This window comes from Schistocerca cancellata, chromosome 1, assembly GCF_023864275.1.
Source record: "Schistocerca cancellata isolate TAMUIC-IGC-003103 chromosome 1, iqSchCanc2.1, whole genome shotgun sequence".
NCBI lineage: Eukaryota > Metazoa > Arthropoda > Insecta > Orthoptera > Acrididae > Schistocerca > Schistocerca cancellata.
The window spans coordinates 466,276,594-466,294,466 of record NC_064626.1 but is presented as its reverse complement, the minus strand read 5'-3'; positions in this window follow the sequence as shown (position 1 = coordinate 466,294,466).

The following is a 17,873-nucleotide window of genomic DNA, read 5'->3' as shown; positions in this document are numbered from 1 at the left end:
TAAAATTCCACTCCATACTTCATCCAGCTCTGATGTACGGCACATCCTACTGCATCACGTTTGCGGGACAGTTGTATTGAGGCCATACGTTGCCCCCCATATTCAGATTAATTTTAAAGATACTCCTTAATAGTGAAGATACTTTCAAAACTATATTCTCAACGTATAGTGCCGACGACTCGGTGTAGCAGTTCCACGGAGATTTGAAGATTAGCACAAGATAAGGAAAGATAAAGCACAGTGTCAAGTCAGTCGCAAGAAAGGTGACTTAGGCAAAAGACAAACCTGTCATCGGATCTCGTCGTTGGTACAGCACGAGAGATCACAGCTAATTCACTTCCAGTCTCGAGTGAGAGCAGCGGCGATGATACGCGACCCATATCACCAAATGGCTAACATGGTGCAAGGTCTCACTTGCAGACTGCCTTTCTAACGGCTTCCAAAGGCCAGAACATTTTGGTTTTCAATATTTCATACAATTTTTGATCTAATATAATAATTTACAATGCTGTCTTAACCTACTTATTGAGAAGTACACTCCTGGAAATGGAAAAAAGAACACATTCACACCGGTGTGTCAGACCCACCATACTTGCTCCGGACACTGCGAGAGGGCTGTACAAGCAATGATCACACGCACGGCACAGCGGACACACCAGGAACCGCGGTGTTGGCCGTCGAATGGCGCTAGCTGCGCAGCATTTGTGCACCACCGCCGTCAGTGTCAGCCAGTTTGCCGTGGCATACGGAGCTCCATCGCAGTCTTTAACACTGATAGCATGCCGCGACAGCGTGGACGTGAACCGTATGTGCAGTTGACGGATTTAGAGCGAGGGCGTATAGCGGGCATGCGGGAGGCCGGGTGGACGTACCGCCGAATTGCTCAACACGTGGGGCGTGAGGTCTCCACAGTACATCGATGTTGTCGCCAGTGGTCGGCGGAAGGTGCACGTGCCCGTCGACCTGGGACCGGACCGCAGCGACGCACGGATGCACGCCAAGACCGTAGGATCCTACGCAGTGCCGTAGGGGACCGCACCGCCACTTCCCAGCAAATTAGGGACACTGTTGCTCCTGGGGTATCAGCGAGGACCATTCGCAACCGTCTCCATGAACCTGGGCTACGGTCCCGCACACCGTTAGGCCGTCTTCCGCTCACGCCCCAACATCGTGCAGCCCGCCTCCAGTGGTGTCGCGACAGGCGTGAATGGAGGGACGAATGGAGATGTGTCGTCTTCAGCGATGAGAGTCGCTTCTGCCTTGGTGCCAATGATGGTCGTATGCGTGTTTGGCGCCGTGCAGGTGAGTGCCACAATCAGGACTGCATACGACCGAGGCACACAGGGCCAACACCCGGCATCATGGTGTGGGGAGCGATCTCCTACACTGGCCGTACAACACTGGTGATCGTCGAGGGGACACTGAATAGTGCACGGTACATCCAAACCGTCATCGAACCCATCGTTCTACCATTCCTAGACCGGCAAGGGAACTTGCTGTTCCAACAGGACAATGCACGTCCGCATGTATCCCGTGCCACCCAACGTGCTCTAGAAGGTGTAAGTCAACTACCCTGGCCAGCAAGATCTCCGGATCTGTCCCCCATTGAGCATGTTTGGGACTGGATGAAGCGTCGTCTCACGCGGTCTGCACGTCCAGCACGAACGCTGGTCCAACTGAGGCGCCAGGTGGAAATGGCATGGCAAGCCGTTCCACAGGACTACATCCAGCATCTCTACGATCGTCTCCATGGGAGAATAGCAGCCTGCATTGCTGCGAAAGGTGGATATACACTGTACTAGTGCCGACATTGTGCATGCTCTGTTGCCTGTGACTATGTGCCTGTGGTTCTGTCAGTGTGATCATGTGATGTATCTGACCCCAGGAATGTGTCAATAAAGTTTCCCCTTCCTGGGACAGTGAATTCACGGTGTTCTTATTTCAATTTCCAGGAGTGTATAATCTTACATGTAAGGTTTAACGTAGTAAGTATTGAAGGTGGGAACTGTGTATGTGTCTTCAAGCAGTGTAACTCAATGCGCGCAAATTACTGTGTATACATTCTTTCAGTATTTGGGAATGAGAGCAGTTAGCAACTTGCAACAAATTTTACACACTATTTCGAACCATTTCTTCTCGCTCGCGTCCCCTGCAGTACATTGAAAGGTACATTTTCGCTATGCATGCAGTAAAACTTCACAATCAGACATGACGTTTTAATTTATTATTTCCTTTATTACTAATTCTATTCCCAACACGTTTTGAAGGCAATATCCACATATACCACTGAATTTACCTGAACAATCCTATCATTTTACGACACAATTCGGCAGGTACGACATTTTATACATGTATGTCCGAGTATTTAAAGACTTAGAAGCTAGGATGAGAGTGCGTGGGGGGGGGGGGGGGGGGGTTGTTACCGGTACCATCCCAGGTGGTATGCCGGATAGCTACTGTGCAAGATACACCTGTTGCCATGCCTGTGATTGGAATGTGGTAATGCGGCCAGCTTCCATGACTAAGTTATTATACATCTGAAGATTTTTTGACTGATTCACATATGGTCACAGATTGGACATACACCTGAAAATGGCTTCACACTCTAAACCCTACAACAGTGTAAACGAAATAAATGGAAGCTTCACTTCATCAAATTACAGCCAAAGCGGTTAAATATTATCATTCAGATAATTTGCTGTGGCTGTGAAACTTCTTGCAAATCAAAATAACTTTTCAGCTTCATTTGAAAATTCCGAAATTAAATCTTCTATGAACATGCTCTACGCAATAGTTGTATTCTAGGTATCTAACATCAAGCAATCAGATCTGTACGTGTTATTACCCGGAAGTACAGGAAAAAAGCAGAACTATGATTATACAGATTAAATCGGTGGCCAACGCTGCGGCGACAGTCTAGTGTGCGACTAGACAAAAAACTATATCGTGTTGCACAACAAACTCAGACAAGCTCTGGGAAATAATTCCGTTTTTTCCCCTATTCCTGCTTGACGGGTTAAGACTTGTTTGCCATGGCGACTGCAGGGGATTTCCCTAACAGCTCAGAGCTGATTCTGCTATCGATTTTTCACTGCGAGTAGAGCGGAATCTAACTACCGCCAAGCAACTCGCCCATCTCTCCCGCCTTGGCCACACCTCTGTCTCTGCAGTTCGCGAAGTTACGACATTTTTGCAACCCTGAACCTTGAATTTTGTAACTGTTTTTCTTTTTTAGATTTTCGTTAAGTTTTGATAACCGCCATATTAAAAGTGTATGTGTTCGTTATCTCGAGGAAAATTATTCAATAAGGAAGGGGTGTAGTGCGTACCACATACACTAGTCGACTAAACTTGTTCCGAGTTTGTTTGTATTTTAGTTGTGCACTACTGGCCATTAAAATTGCCACACCACGAAGATGACGTGCTTCAACCGCGAAATTTAACCGACAGGAAGAAGATGCTGTGATATGCAAATGATTAGCTTATCAGAGCATTCACCCAAGGTTGGGGCCGGTGGCGACACCTACAACGTGCTGACATGAGGAAAGTTTCCAACCGATTTCTCATACACAAACAGCAGTTGACCGGCGTTGCCTGGTGAAACGTTGTTGTGATGCCTCGTGTAAGGATGAGAAATACGTACCATCACGTTTCCGACTTTGATAAAGGTCGGATTGTAGCCGATCGCGATTGCGGTTTATCATATCGCGACATTGCTGCTCGCGTTGGTCGAGATCCAATGACTGTTAGCAGAATATGGAACCGGTGGGTTCAGGACGGTAATACGGAATGCCGTTCTGGATCCCAACGGCTTCATATCACTAGCAGTCGAGATGACAGGCATCTTATCAGCATGGTTGTAACGGATCGTGCAGCCACGTCTCGATCCATGAGTCAACACATGGGGACGTTTGCAAGACAACAACCATCTGCACGAACAGTTCAACGACGTTTGCAGCAGCATGGACTATCAGCTCGGAGACCATGGCTGCGGTTACCCTTGACGCTGCATCACAGACAGGAGCGCCTGCGATGGTGTACTCAACGACGCTGTGTGCACGAATGGCAAAACGTCATTTTTTCGGATGAATCCAGGTTCTGTTTACAGCATCATGATGGACGCATCCGTGCTTGGCGACATCGCGGTGAACGCACACTGGAAGCGTGAATTCGTCATCGCCATACTGGCATATCACCCGGCGTGATGGTATGGGGTGCCATTGGTTACACGTCTAGGTCACCTCTTGTTCGCATTGACGGCACTTTGAACAGTGGACGTTACATTTCAGATGTGTTACGACCCGTGGCTCTACGCTTCATTCGATCCCTGCGAAACCCTACATTTCAGCAGGATAATGCACGATCGCATGTTGCAGGTCCTGTACGAGCCTTTCTGGATACAGAAAATGTTCGAATGCTGCCCTGGCCAGAACATTCTCCAGATCTCTCACCAATTGATAACGTCTAGCGAATGGTGGTCGAGCAACTGGCTGGTCACAATACGCCAGTCACTACTCTTGATGAACTGTGGTATCGTGTTGAAGCTGCATGGGCAGCTGTACCTGTACACGCCATCCAAGGTCTGTTTGACTCAATGCCCAGGCGTGTCAAGGCCGCTATTGCGGCAGAGCTGGTTGTTCTGGATACTGATTTCTCAGAATCTATGCACACAAATTGCGTGAAAATGTAATCACATGTCAGTTCTAGTATAATATACCGGGTGATCAAAACGTCAGTATAAGTTTGAAAACTTAATAAACCGCGGAATAATGTAGATACAGAGGTACAAACTGACACACGTGCTTGCTATGACATGGGGTTTGATTAGAACAAAAAAAAGTATTGCTAGACGCTTGAAAGATCTCTTGCGCGCGTCGTTTGGTGATGATCGTGTGCTCAGCCGCCACTTTCGTCATGGTTGGCCTCCCAGGTCCCCAGACCTCAGTCCGTGCGATTATTGGCTTTTGGGTTACCTGAAGTCGCAATTGTATCGTGGTCGACCGACATCTCTAGGGATGCTGAGAGACAACAGCCGACGCCAATGCCTCACCATAGCTCCGGACATGCTTTACAGTGCTGTTCACAACATTATTCCTAGACTATAGCTATTGTTGAGGAATGATGGTGGACATATTGAGCATTTCCTGTAAAGAACATCATCTTTGCTTTGTCTTGCTTTGTTATGCTAATTATTGCCATTCTGATCAGATGAAGCGCCATCTGTCGGATATTTTTTGAACTTTTGTATTTTTTTTGTTCTAATAAAACCCCATGTCATTCGAAGCGTGTGTGTCAATTTGTACCTATTTTTCTACATTATTCCGTGATTTATTCAGTTTTCAAATTTATACTGACTTTTTGATCACCCGTTATTTGTCCAATAAATACCCGTTCATCATCTGCATTTCTTCTTGGTGCAGCAATTTTAATGGCCAGTAGTGTATTTTATGTTGTGTTACTTTCCTGGAAACGGTCAAACAACCCGAATTCTGGCCAGTGAAATGTGGAAAAGCTTCTAAAGCCCAGTTTCACGTTGTTCGATTTACGAAATGAATGGTCTTCAATCCGTCACGCGGATTCGATCCGGTGTTGGCTGTCCGCGCCCCAGGCAACTGCTCTGCGCTTTAACCCGTACTGATAGGATTTAAAGTGCCTGAAACTAACTGGCAATCTTGTGTCCAATTGAAGATTGTTACCTACAGTTCCGAAGGCCGACAGGGCATCCGCCGTCGTGCGAAGCGCCGTTTCTTCGCGTCTAACAATGCAGAGGAGGCACAATACTTAAACGCTGTAACGATTGGTCGGGACTGAGAATCTGGCTAGGTCGTGCCCTCCGTTGCGAGGAGGCTCAGGGGGGAAGTCGTGGCGGGTGACGCCACTTGGCGCTATTGAGCAACGCGTCTCCCCTCGTCCGTATTTGCGTTCCGGGTCGACCTGCGGGCTAATGCGTTTTTGCGCTTTCGGTGTAATGTGCCGCGTCGCGCCGTGACGGCAGACGGGTCCTCGGTTGCGTGACTTGCGCGAAGCCGGCCACGGTCGGCGGCCGCTTCACACGGACGCCGAGAGGTTCAAAATGGTTCAAATGGCTCTGAGCACTATGGGACTTAACATCTGAGGTCGTCAGTCCCCCACAACTTTGAACTACTTAAAGCTAACTAACCTAAGTACATCACACACATCCATGCCCGAGGCAGGATGCGAACCTGCGACCGCAGCAGTCGCGCAGTTCCGGACTGAGCGCCTCGATCCGCTCGGCCACCGCGGCCGGCAATGAAGTAGGTTCAGCGCATGCATTCAAGCCAGATTGGGTGCAACGTCATACTGCCAAGTTCTTTGCAAATTTGACTCCATTTTGTAATCATTAAAGTAACAACACTTATCCTCTCAACATGTGTAGTTTTATTTCCTTTCCTCCACCCTTTATCGAGACGTTACCTATTTTTGTCAGATAGTGCATAAAAATAAAATAAAATAAAATATAATAAAAATAATAATAATAAGAGAGACGGAAGGATTCATGATTGCAATACTGGATCAAACAATAAACACCAGATATCACAGCAAGCATATTATTAAAGATCCCAATGCCACAACAGATAAATGCAGACTTTGCAAACAACAAATAGAAACAGTACATCACATCACAAGCGGATGTACAATACTAGCAAATACAGAATACACCAGAAGACATGACAATGTAGCAAAAATAATACATCAACAACTTGCCATACAACATACACTAATAAAACGACACGTTCCCACATACAAGTATGCACCACAAAATGTACTGGAGAATGATGAATACAAATTATACTGGAACAGAACCATTATAACAGATAAAACAACACCACATAACAAACCTGACATCATACTCACCAATAAAAAGAAGAAATTAACACAACTAATCGAAATATCCATACCCAATACAACAAATATACAGAAGAAAACAAGTGAAAAAATTGAAAAATACATCCAACTGGCTGAGGAAGTCAAAGACATGTGGCATCAGGATAAATTTGACATTATACCAATTATACAATCAACTACAGGAGTCACAGCACACAATATCCACCAGTACATCAACGCAATACAGCTACATCCAAACGTATATATACAACTACACAAATCTATAATTATTGATACATGTTCAATTACTCGAAAGTTCCTAAATGCAATGTAACATATACCTTACAGTTAAAAGGAAGTCACGCTTGATCAAGGTCCGCGTCACTTTCCATTTTTAACCAGACATAACGTCTGAGACAGGAAAGAGAAATAATAATAATAATAATAGGTATTTAATGAATATTTGGAATTTTTCAGAATGACAATCTTACGGCATGAAGCATACTTCCTCCTCATATTCATGTCGAATGTGAGTAGTGACGTCTATAAGAAACGTGTGGCTATACTACAAAAGGAACCAATGCGAAGAAGAAGAAAGCTGAGGTGTGTGTGTGTGTGTGTGTGTGTGTGTGTGTGTGTGTGTGTGAGAGAGAGAGAGAGAGAGAGAGAGAGAGAGAGAGAGAGAGAGAGAGAGAGGGAGGGAGAGAGAGATAATAGGGTAAGATTAGCATGTGAGATGATAGAAAGAAAGGAATCCAAGTGGATAAGAGAAGCATATATAGTTTACAATGTGACAGAGACACTGGTTTGCCGGCCGATGTGCCGGAGCGGTTCTAGGCGCTTCAGTCTGGGACCGCGCGACCGCTACGGTCGCAGGTTCGAATCCTGCCTCGAGCATGGATGTGTATGATGTCCTTAGGTTAGTTAGGTTTAAGTAGTTCTAGGGGACTGATGACCTCAGATGTTAAGTCCCACAGTGCTCAGGGCCATTTGAACCATTTGACACACTGGTTACCCTTTTGGACGGGAGGAAAACAGCTGGGATATGCCGACAGGGAAGCCACATCGACGATGAAAGGTAAATCTTTAATCTCCTCCTGAATGTGGAGTCGTTTTGGATAAGACGCATGATAAAGTGTAATGCGTTCCACAGTCGTGTAGCTGAAACGGATAAGAAGAGGGAGAAAGATTTATTGGTATTACGAGGATACAGCCAAGAAGCTTGACTAGTCAGATCTGGTACAGCAGTTATTGATAGACGATTGGTATTTGATATGAGAGGTACTGAGGACACCAGCGACTGAACAACCGATATTTAGAAATAAAATGAAAGTGGGTGAAGCAAGAAAGATTTCAGCTGTACTCCAAGGGGAGCGAAAAACACCGGAATGTCGCCCTAATGGAAATTAATTAGGTGACGTTATAAACCGCGTAGGAGCAACATAAATAAAGCTGCACGGAGAGGTCTGCAAGAGGCCGTTATCCAGCTGAACTTGTCAAACGGCTGACTTACAATAGTGCATTCATACAGAACACGGCTTCTCACTTCCCGATGTACAAAAACGGAGCTCCATGCGGCACTTCATCGGCCAAATAGGCACAAATTTAATTTGTAAACCAAATGCACTGGACCATTAGTTCTTCCAATACATTTATCTTTGTTATTTCTATGGCAGCGCCTGTTTCCAAATACCAGTAAAACATCCTCCATTAGATTATACTCTGTGTTCAATCTGTCTGCATAATTAACTTTGTTTTATCGTGCGAATTATCTGAGGAATTCCGCGAGTGAAAATACGTAATAACAACACGGCAAATAGGCGATAAGATAAAATTTTACGGAGAGCCCAGACTTGTGTTATCAATTTCATTACACGAAGCGGCAACAACTATTCCCCCCCCCCCCCCTTAACGGTTCTATCTATTGTATGAAACATTCTGAAAATATCATTTCACGGTGGGCATACATCCGAAGGCAACTTCTGTTAGAAAGGATAAATAAAGAAGTGAGGGAGCACGCACGCACGCACACGCACACACACACACACACACACACACACACACACACACACACACACACACACACACACAAAATAGGATGCATCGTCTCGAAATTATTGAGATAAGACGCACCTACGAGATACTTCGTAAGACGTTTTTTCGAAGGAACAGACACTACGCAAAAAAAGTAAAACAATTTTAGCCTGACAGTATGACCTCACCGCCTTATTGGACAGTTTCCCTTTAGGCATTTTACCTTCTAAGGAAATGAAAAGAGGTGAATTTCATTATAGGACGTCATCCTCTGGAACTGGAGTACTTCGTTAAATGACAACAAAATTGTGTGTCTGGTTTCCAATTTCCGTGGAACGTAAGTAACATTTGTCTCCAAAAAGAAAAAGTATAGCGTTAAAATAAACATTACTTGCTCTTCTGTAACACAAGGCTATAGTTGCAACATTGGATTCGTGGACCACGCTGACATACTCCTTGTGGGGTGGTAAAAAGATCCAAAAAGTACTTGTGACTGTTTATGAACTGTACTGTGAGCTATAGATAAAGGTCGAAAATCTGGAGTTTAGAAGAACTGTTGGTCAGGTCCTGATGGGACAGACGAATTCGAAGCATATCAATCCCAGAGCTGCAAATCAAGTTCTGACAGACAGCAATACATGCAACAAAAGGAAGAAATCAGTCCCACAGGATGTAATATAAGCAAAGGTGTTAATTTTTCACTTTTCCAGTAAACAGAGTGACATCTGATGTATGTAGTAAATAAAGGTTCAGTCTCGACCAAACTCAAGATGTTTATTTTGTTGAGTATTTCCATGTTTCAATGAAAATAAAATTATTTTTGCTGAACTCCATTTGGTAACTGTAATTACTTCCATAATGTTCAGCGACTTTTAGACTTCGTGCATTGTAACATATTTGGACTCGTTACTATGGGGAAAGTGCTGTACTGAGAACTGTTGAACGGCAAGACACTTGAGTGCCAGATGGTACTCAGAAGTAACACTTTTGTAAAATCGTAAAAAAATTAAAATAACGAAAAAATTGTTTTTACTATTTACACTGTTGATCACAAAAACACGGACATTTGTGTGTTTTTGATAGTGCAGGCAACGAAGGGTTAAGCACTAAAATATAAAATGAACATATTAACTTAAATCACTCTTACTTGGTAAACATTTTAATCCAAGAACATACGGTAAATTTAACTATCAACGAATAAGGTGAAGGAGTTTCAAGATTAATTATTATCGCTTAACGTTGCCTTAACGGCACAATAGTTGTAAAACATATACATATGACTGATTATAATTCCAGCAACACGAACGTTAATAACCGAAGCAAACCCGGAATTGAAGAATCACCACCTTAATGGCACAATAATTTGCAAGTATCGAAACTTCCCAGTTCCTACTACAAAGCTGTTAGAAAATCTACTATGTTCTAGCTCACTTCACGGGTCCAGCCCACTGTTAACAACGCTCAGACATAGTTACTGTTTTAAGAAGAACACACTTCAGCGAAATCAAAATGGGATGCAATACACGGCCATGTTCTCGTTCAACGAACAGCAACGACTACTACCAAGGCGCCACACCCTCCCCTCTCCCCTCTATCTCTATCCCCCCCTCTCTCTCTCCCCCCCCCCCTCTCTCTCCCCCCCCTCTCTCTCTCTCTCTCTCTCTCTCTCTCTCTCGTTGCGGCCACACTTCCCTATATTCGCTCTCCATCAGCGATCGTTGTCCACAGCAGCCCACCTCCTGCGTGCGTGCTCCTGACCTTCAACTTGATGTCTTGAGTCTCCACTGTGTTGAGGACCGTCGTGCAACTAATTTTTCACTCTCCGATCAAAGTTCATCTTGAACAAATAGCCATATCGATACTCAGAGGGGGTTAATGATGTGACGTTACCACAATGCACGTCAAACAGTAGAGGAAATCAGTAAAAAGACAGGGTTCCTATTTTTTTGTTAGGGTTAGTAGTTGCACTGAAACTGTCGCCCACCCTTCTCGTATCGCTCTTTTCTGTTCACATTCGACCTCAAATTGCCTTCCATTGCCTTTTAAGGTTTTCGGCGCGGTTCAAAACCCGGTAAACGGTAAACTGTAGGCCAGTGTAAGACATCGATATCTTTATCTTCAAACCAATTTTTGGTTATAGCAGAAATGCACTGTTGAGAAACATTAGACTTTAGTCCGTAAGTCCTCATACATTCTAATGCATCCTATCTCTAGCATCTCAGTGTACATGTTAGAGTTCTTTCTGGTGTTTAGCTAAGCAATGCGTGACTCATCTTTAGTTCAGATGGGTACCCAAATCATAACACTTCCACCGCCAAAACTTCTGCTAATTCTTATCTGCCGCTCTGTTCACCGATTAATTTAGTAATACTGAAATCCATCCGGCCCGTCTAAATTCAACGTCTTCCCATTACTGCAGATAACTTTATCCTCTTCTGAAGTCCATGATTCTTTTTTTTTCTTCTTCTTCAGAAAACTCCGATCTAGTTTGTGTGTGCGCTTTAGAGCAGACTTCTGCAGTCGTTTCTTGAATGGAAGATGTTTTGTAATATGACAAAATTTGTCGTACACGTCTGTCAGTTATTGGCAACTGTAAAACAGCAGCAAGGTGAGAAGAATAACGGATTGTGGCCCCCGCTTTGCGTAAATGCAATTGTTTCTGTGCCTCAGATAATTTTCTACTTCGCCCATATTTTCCGTTCTGCTCATTGTGCGCCCAGACTAACGACATTATCTATCACTGTACGTGAATGTTTCAACTTCTTGGCGATTACGATTAGGCAGTCCTATTTCCTTGCAAGCACCGACTTTTACCTTTTTCAGCGCATAACTGTTTTCCGCGTTTCATTGTCACTATCGTGGTTTATGTACGCAACATACACTATCACTAATGGTGTGTGTACTATCTGCAGTAAAGGCATTACGCACACACCAACACCGTACAGAGTCTACTGACTGCCTTTAACCAGAGTTCCGACCCCTACTAACTGAATCGTTGTGTCTTGTTACATACTGTACGACTGACGTCAAAGATACCATTTGGACCTCATACTACTGCATATACACTGTATACAATTATTCTCATCCACAATATAATTCTCCTACAAATATCCATGCCTTTATACTGATTTCCACTGCTGTATGACGGACACAGAATACAGTGAAAATTTAATTTTAATCTTCGCATCTGTGCTGGATCAATGCTCTGTGGATGACGTTAAAATTGCAGCTGAACATTTTGCAAATGTTCAAATGTGTGTGAATTCCTAAGGGACCAAACTGCTGAGGTCCATAGACTCACACACTACTTAAACTAACTTAACTTACACTAAGGACAACACACACACACACACACACACACACACACACACACACACACACACACACACACGCGCGCGCGCGCGCGCGCGCCCGACTGAGGATTCGAAACTCCGGCGGGAGGGGCCGCGCAATCCGTGACATGGCGTCTCAAACCACGCGGCGAACATTTTGCATTCCCTCAAGTTTTACTACATCCAGTGCTGTGAGAATACGACTATACGTACAAGTACTGTTTTTAAGGATGCCTAAACGATGCTTAATGGCAGAGTAGGACTCGATGAACGTACCAAAACAGTTAACAATGTCCAGGGATCGGAGTTTGTCAGATGAGGACTGCCGCACCAACAGGATGACTCCCGCATTATCACCCACGGACACAGCAGCAGATTATTGCTGGATTGTCTTTAGGCTCAGATTAACTTTTTCTAATAACAAAACTAATGACATAATCAATTAATACATACATAAAAATAACCGATTTTGTTTTAAGATCTCTTGGTTGTATAGTTGTTCTATTTACTTATATAACAATAACTGTGTCAAATGAAATATGTCGTCCTAAACCAATTGCTCTAATCTTTACTACTAAAATATGAATTATTATTATTATTATTATTATTCTACTTACATTGTTATACATAAAACAATATTTACGGGCTACTTTAAAAATACAAAACTATAAATATTGATAATTGAAATAATTGTCAAGGAATAACAATATCGAAGGAAATATTTTTATTTTTATGTATTTGTAAATACAGTGGAGCTCGCATAGCGAGCGTAATTCGTTCCAAAATCTTACTCGTAATGCGAGTGGATTCTGAATGGCAAATAAGCTGCGGTTTAATTTTCAAATCGCCGCTTGCATTGGAACAGAATAACAGTGTGAGACTGTCTCTCATTCGTTCATGACCGGGCAATGCATTCTCCTATCCCATTAAATTAATATAAAATACTTTAATGTGTCCTATGCAGAAAAATTACTAAAAATTTTATATTATTCATACAATTTATTGAAAGAAAATTATACATACAACGTTATCTACCTTATTCACGATACATAAATAATTCTTGTTTACTAGGAAGCTATCTTCAGTCATTCGTTTCTGCTGACGCTTCAACACTTGGCGAAAAATAAATTTGTAGCTCACGTAGCCACTGCACTATTGGGGGGAGGGGGGTGATTTTCCATGTACGATGCAACCGATTCCCATGCCTTCAGCATTTCTCTTGTTGCGCCAGAAGAGTGATGCTTTGCAGTTACCGCCTCCTCATCCTCCTTTGAAGAACTTCTCTCCACAAGTTTTTGCTGCGATACACACTGCAACTTCATACGCTCTTTGGTGGTCATTTCTTGACTGTGTGTTCCACAAGCTCATCGATGTCACTGTTATCCACTTCCAGTCCCATGCAGTTGGTGAAAGACACGATCTCGTCGACTACAGGCTCCACAGGTCAAGCGCCTTAGAGTCCCATCCTACAACGCACTCTGGCCAAAGTTTCTTCCAAGCAGAAGTGAGAGTTCTCTTGGTAACTCCTCCCCCGCGACTTTTCGGTCATCTTGATGCAGGCAACGATGTTGAAGCGGTATTTCCAAAATTCTCTGAGAGTGAGACTGGTGGCTTCAATCAACTCAAAGCAAAGCAATGTTCAAAGAGTGCTTTAGCGTAGAGCTTCTTGAAATTAGAAATAATATGCTAGTCCATAGGCTGGAGCAACGGAGTTGTGTTGGGAGGCGGCAATTGGATCTTGATGAATTGAAATTCTGAAAGGAGGTGGTCTTGTAGGGCTGGAGAACGATGTCCGAAACAAGCATGGAATGGCAGATTCACCTTAAGCAAATATTTTTTTCACTGAAAGACTAAACAGTTCTTTGACCCAATGAAAAAAATATCACGTGTGACCCAAGGCTTGATCTCGACATCACATTTCACCTGCTCTTCGAAACACTATACTTCTTGAAGCTCGTGGATTCTGAATGGCAAATAAGCTGCAGTTTAACTTTCAAATCGCCGTTTGCATTGCAACAGAAGAACAGAGTGAGACTGTCTTTCATTCGTTTGTGACCGGGCAATACATTCTCCTCTGCTGTTATAAAGGTACGCTTTGGCATCTTTTTCCAGAACAGATCCATCTTGTCAGAATTAAAAACTTGATGCGGCATATAACCCTCATAATCGACGAGTGTCCTGAAGTTGCTGATGAAGTTCTCTGCTGTTTTCTTTTTTTTTTTTGTCGGAGCCTGCTGGTTCTCCGAGCGTCACAATGCTGTGGATTGCCGGTTCTTCTCTGAAACTTCTCGAACCACACACGGCTTCCCTTAAACACTTCTTTTGCCGCTGATGACCCTGGCATCTTCTTAACGAGGTCGGCGAAAATCACTCTCGCCTTCTCACAAATGACGTTCTCGGTAACAGTGTAGCCTTGCAATTGCTTTACATTTATAACGATCAACCTTTCGACATCTTCCAGAATACGAAACCGTTGTTTGGATACCCTTTGAAGCATCAATCTCCTTAATCCTGTCCTTGTTCTGGAGAATAGTGCTAATAGTTGATGCAGACCGATTGTACGTGCGTGCTAAATCAGCAACGCTCACACCAAGTTCGCGGTTTTCAGTGATTTTCTTTCATTTCTAAGGTCGTTTTCTTTCTCTTATGGTCGCCTTCTTGCGGCTTTATCTTCGGGGACATTTCTACGAAGGTTATTAAAGTTTGCACACAAAAAACAGTGGCCGAACAGAAGTTTAGAAAAATGTGTAGTCACAAAATTAGCAGAAAGGGAGCTAAACCCAGACTGTAGTACGTACTAAAGACATTGTTCATATGCCGCTGCCGACAATGAAAGTGTTCATATTGTTGAACCTTTCCCGTGTCGCGCGCGAACGCCTGGTGACGTCACGCTAAACTGCCATCACTTACACGAAACATCGCTCGTTAAGCGAATCATTTCTTTGCAGCATGGTTTGCTTGTTATGTGAATTGCTCGTTATGGGAGGTGCTCGTTAAGCGAGTTTCCACTGTATATGATTTTGTAGTAAAAATGTAATGTCTTTTGTAAATTATATAAATACTAGAAATATTAACTGAATTTAGGTGCTAATACAAAAATTTAACAGGTTTCATATTATAAAGGAATCCAACTAATATCACCTGTACCAATTCACATCTAAAATCCGGCTGAAGCACGGAAACTATCGCACTTACGGTAACTGTCGCGACGCGCAAGTCTTTTCACTATTTGTGCGTACAGCCCAAGTCGTCTTCAACGGGATTAGACTCGTATTGCCGAGGTCAGGGGCTTGGAAGTGTCACATTGGAGACGAAAGCGAGTTTCAAACGTCCCGTTAGGGTTCATGTCCTCAAAAGATGTAATAGCATATCCAAGTAGGTCTACATTTGTGTTTGGAGAAATGTAGCAAATCTACGACGAGCACATACAAGAAAGCCTAAATCTACAAAACCGATGTGGTAATATTTAACCCCACCGCGTGGCGAGTGTACTTCAAGATGTGATGGCTGCAGGGTTAAGCAGCCAATATATCCTATTAAATCTTTAACTGTAGTGAGTGAAGTACGAACTTTTATGGACTGTGAACAATGTGGAAATAATCAGGCAAGAGTTAGCATACATTAAGTAAACATTATTTTAATTATTGTCGGTTCCCGGATATGTTTCTTGTCTTCAGATGGCTTAATTACAAAGCGCCTGAGTCTGCATGCAGTACGTATGCTGCTGTGTTGTAGGGAGGAAGCTCTCGCGCAAGCCATAATAAAAATGAATGTTGGCGTCTGAAGACAGGTGAAATACTGCTAAAAAGAAGAATTGCATTAATAAGTTTTCAAAACAAACGAAACAGAGTTGGCAGTTCATTTAAGCATGGTTCATTTTAATTATGACTTTAATTCTTTTTTATAATTTGTAAGCGGCCTTTGAAATTACCATAATGCTGCACTCATCCTTTTTTTTCTCATTTAAAATATTTTGTATTAGCCTGAAGATAATTAGCATGTAGAATCCTTGTGACACGCATATGAAGGGTAGTAAAACGAGCCGCGCGGTGATGGACAACAATTATGTCATTTTAACTGTGAGACACAAGAGTGTGATTCATCTAATCCATATATCTCCAAACGCTTTTATCATGTAAATCACGTGCCAATTTTTTCTGTTTTGCGTAGATCCCCCTGCCTCTCATATACTGAATTTTTATAGATTCATCAGTTTTTTATGTGGCTTTGACGGCAGATACAGTGTTACTCAGTTTCACAGGTTTAGCTGTAGAAACGAAGAGTCAAAAACTTAAAGCATGTGCTTTATATGTTTATTATCTTCAACAACACAAATTGCATGTCTAGTAAAAGTAATACAAAATGTTTTAGTAGAAATTGGGAATTTGTGGTAAGTTACTGTGGGACCAAACTATTGAGGTCATCGGTCCCTGGGCTTACACACTACTTAATCTAACTTAAACTATCTTACACTAAGCATACACACACACACACACACACACACACACACACACACACACACACACACACACACACACACACACACACACGCCCGAGGGAGGACTCGAACCTCAGACGGGAGGAGCCGAGTGATCCGTGGCGAAGCGCCGCAGATCTCACGGCTACCCTGCGCGCTAAAAATGTTTTTGATGAGGGGGACGAGCCTGAAGCTTTATTAGCAGATTTCGAGTATTTGGCTTCAAATTTAATTATATTTAACTTAATTGGTAGGACATGTTCTGGGGCATCAAGGGATCACCAATTTAGTATTGGAGGGCAGCGTGGAGGGTTAAAATCGTAGAGGAAGACCAAGAGATGAATACACTAAACAGATATAGAAGGATGTGGGTTGCAGTAGGTACTGTGAGATGATGAAGCTTGCACAGGATAGAGTAGCATGGAGAGCTGCATCAAACCAGTCTCACGACTGAAGACTACAGCAACAACTTAAATGGCTCTGAGCACTATGGGACTTAACTGCTGTGGTAATCAGTCCCCTAGAACTTAGAACTAATTAAACCTAGCTAACCTAAGGACATCACACACATCCATGCCCGAGGCAGGATTCAAACCTGCGATCGTAGCAGTCGCGCGGTTCCGGACTGAGGGCCTAGAACCGCTAGACCACCGCGGCCGGCTATCCATTTATCACTTGGGTATATTTGTTTGCATTGACACTTTAACATTACGTGTTGACATGATTCCAAAACAAACAAAGCCCAGCATACTATACGTACAGAACGGAACTGACGCATTACAACAGCGGTTCGATGGGGCGACCACCAACTTTGTTACAGTAAAGTAAGAAATAAAGTAGATCAGAGAAATATTTGATGCTCGAAATCACGTACAGCAAATGCAGCGCGTCAGATGTTTCTCTTATCTAACTTATTTCTTCCAGAAAAGTCATTTCACGAAACATTCAACTGTATATTTTTCAGTTTCTTTTTTTTATATGTTGTTCGGAAAGCAAGGAATGTGATACATTTCAATATCGATTGGTAATCTTCAGAAATAAGTAGAAAAGTTTCAATTTATGCTGTAATTTTTTCAACGTGAAAGAATTCCACAAGTTCCACGACAATGTACATTTTTTGAGCAAAATAGCTACGCTTTGAAGAAATTCGTTCACATAGCTAGCCGCAGCTGTTTATAAAATAC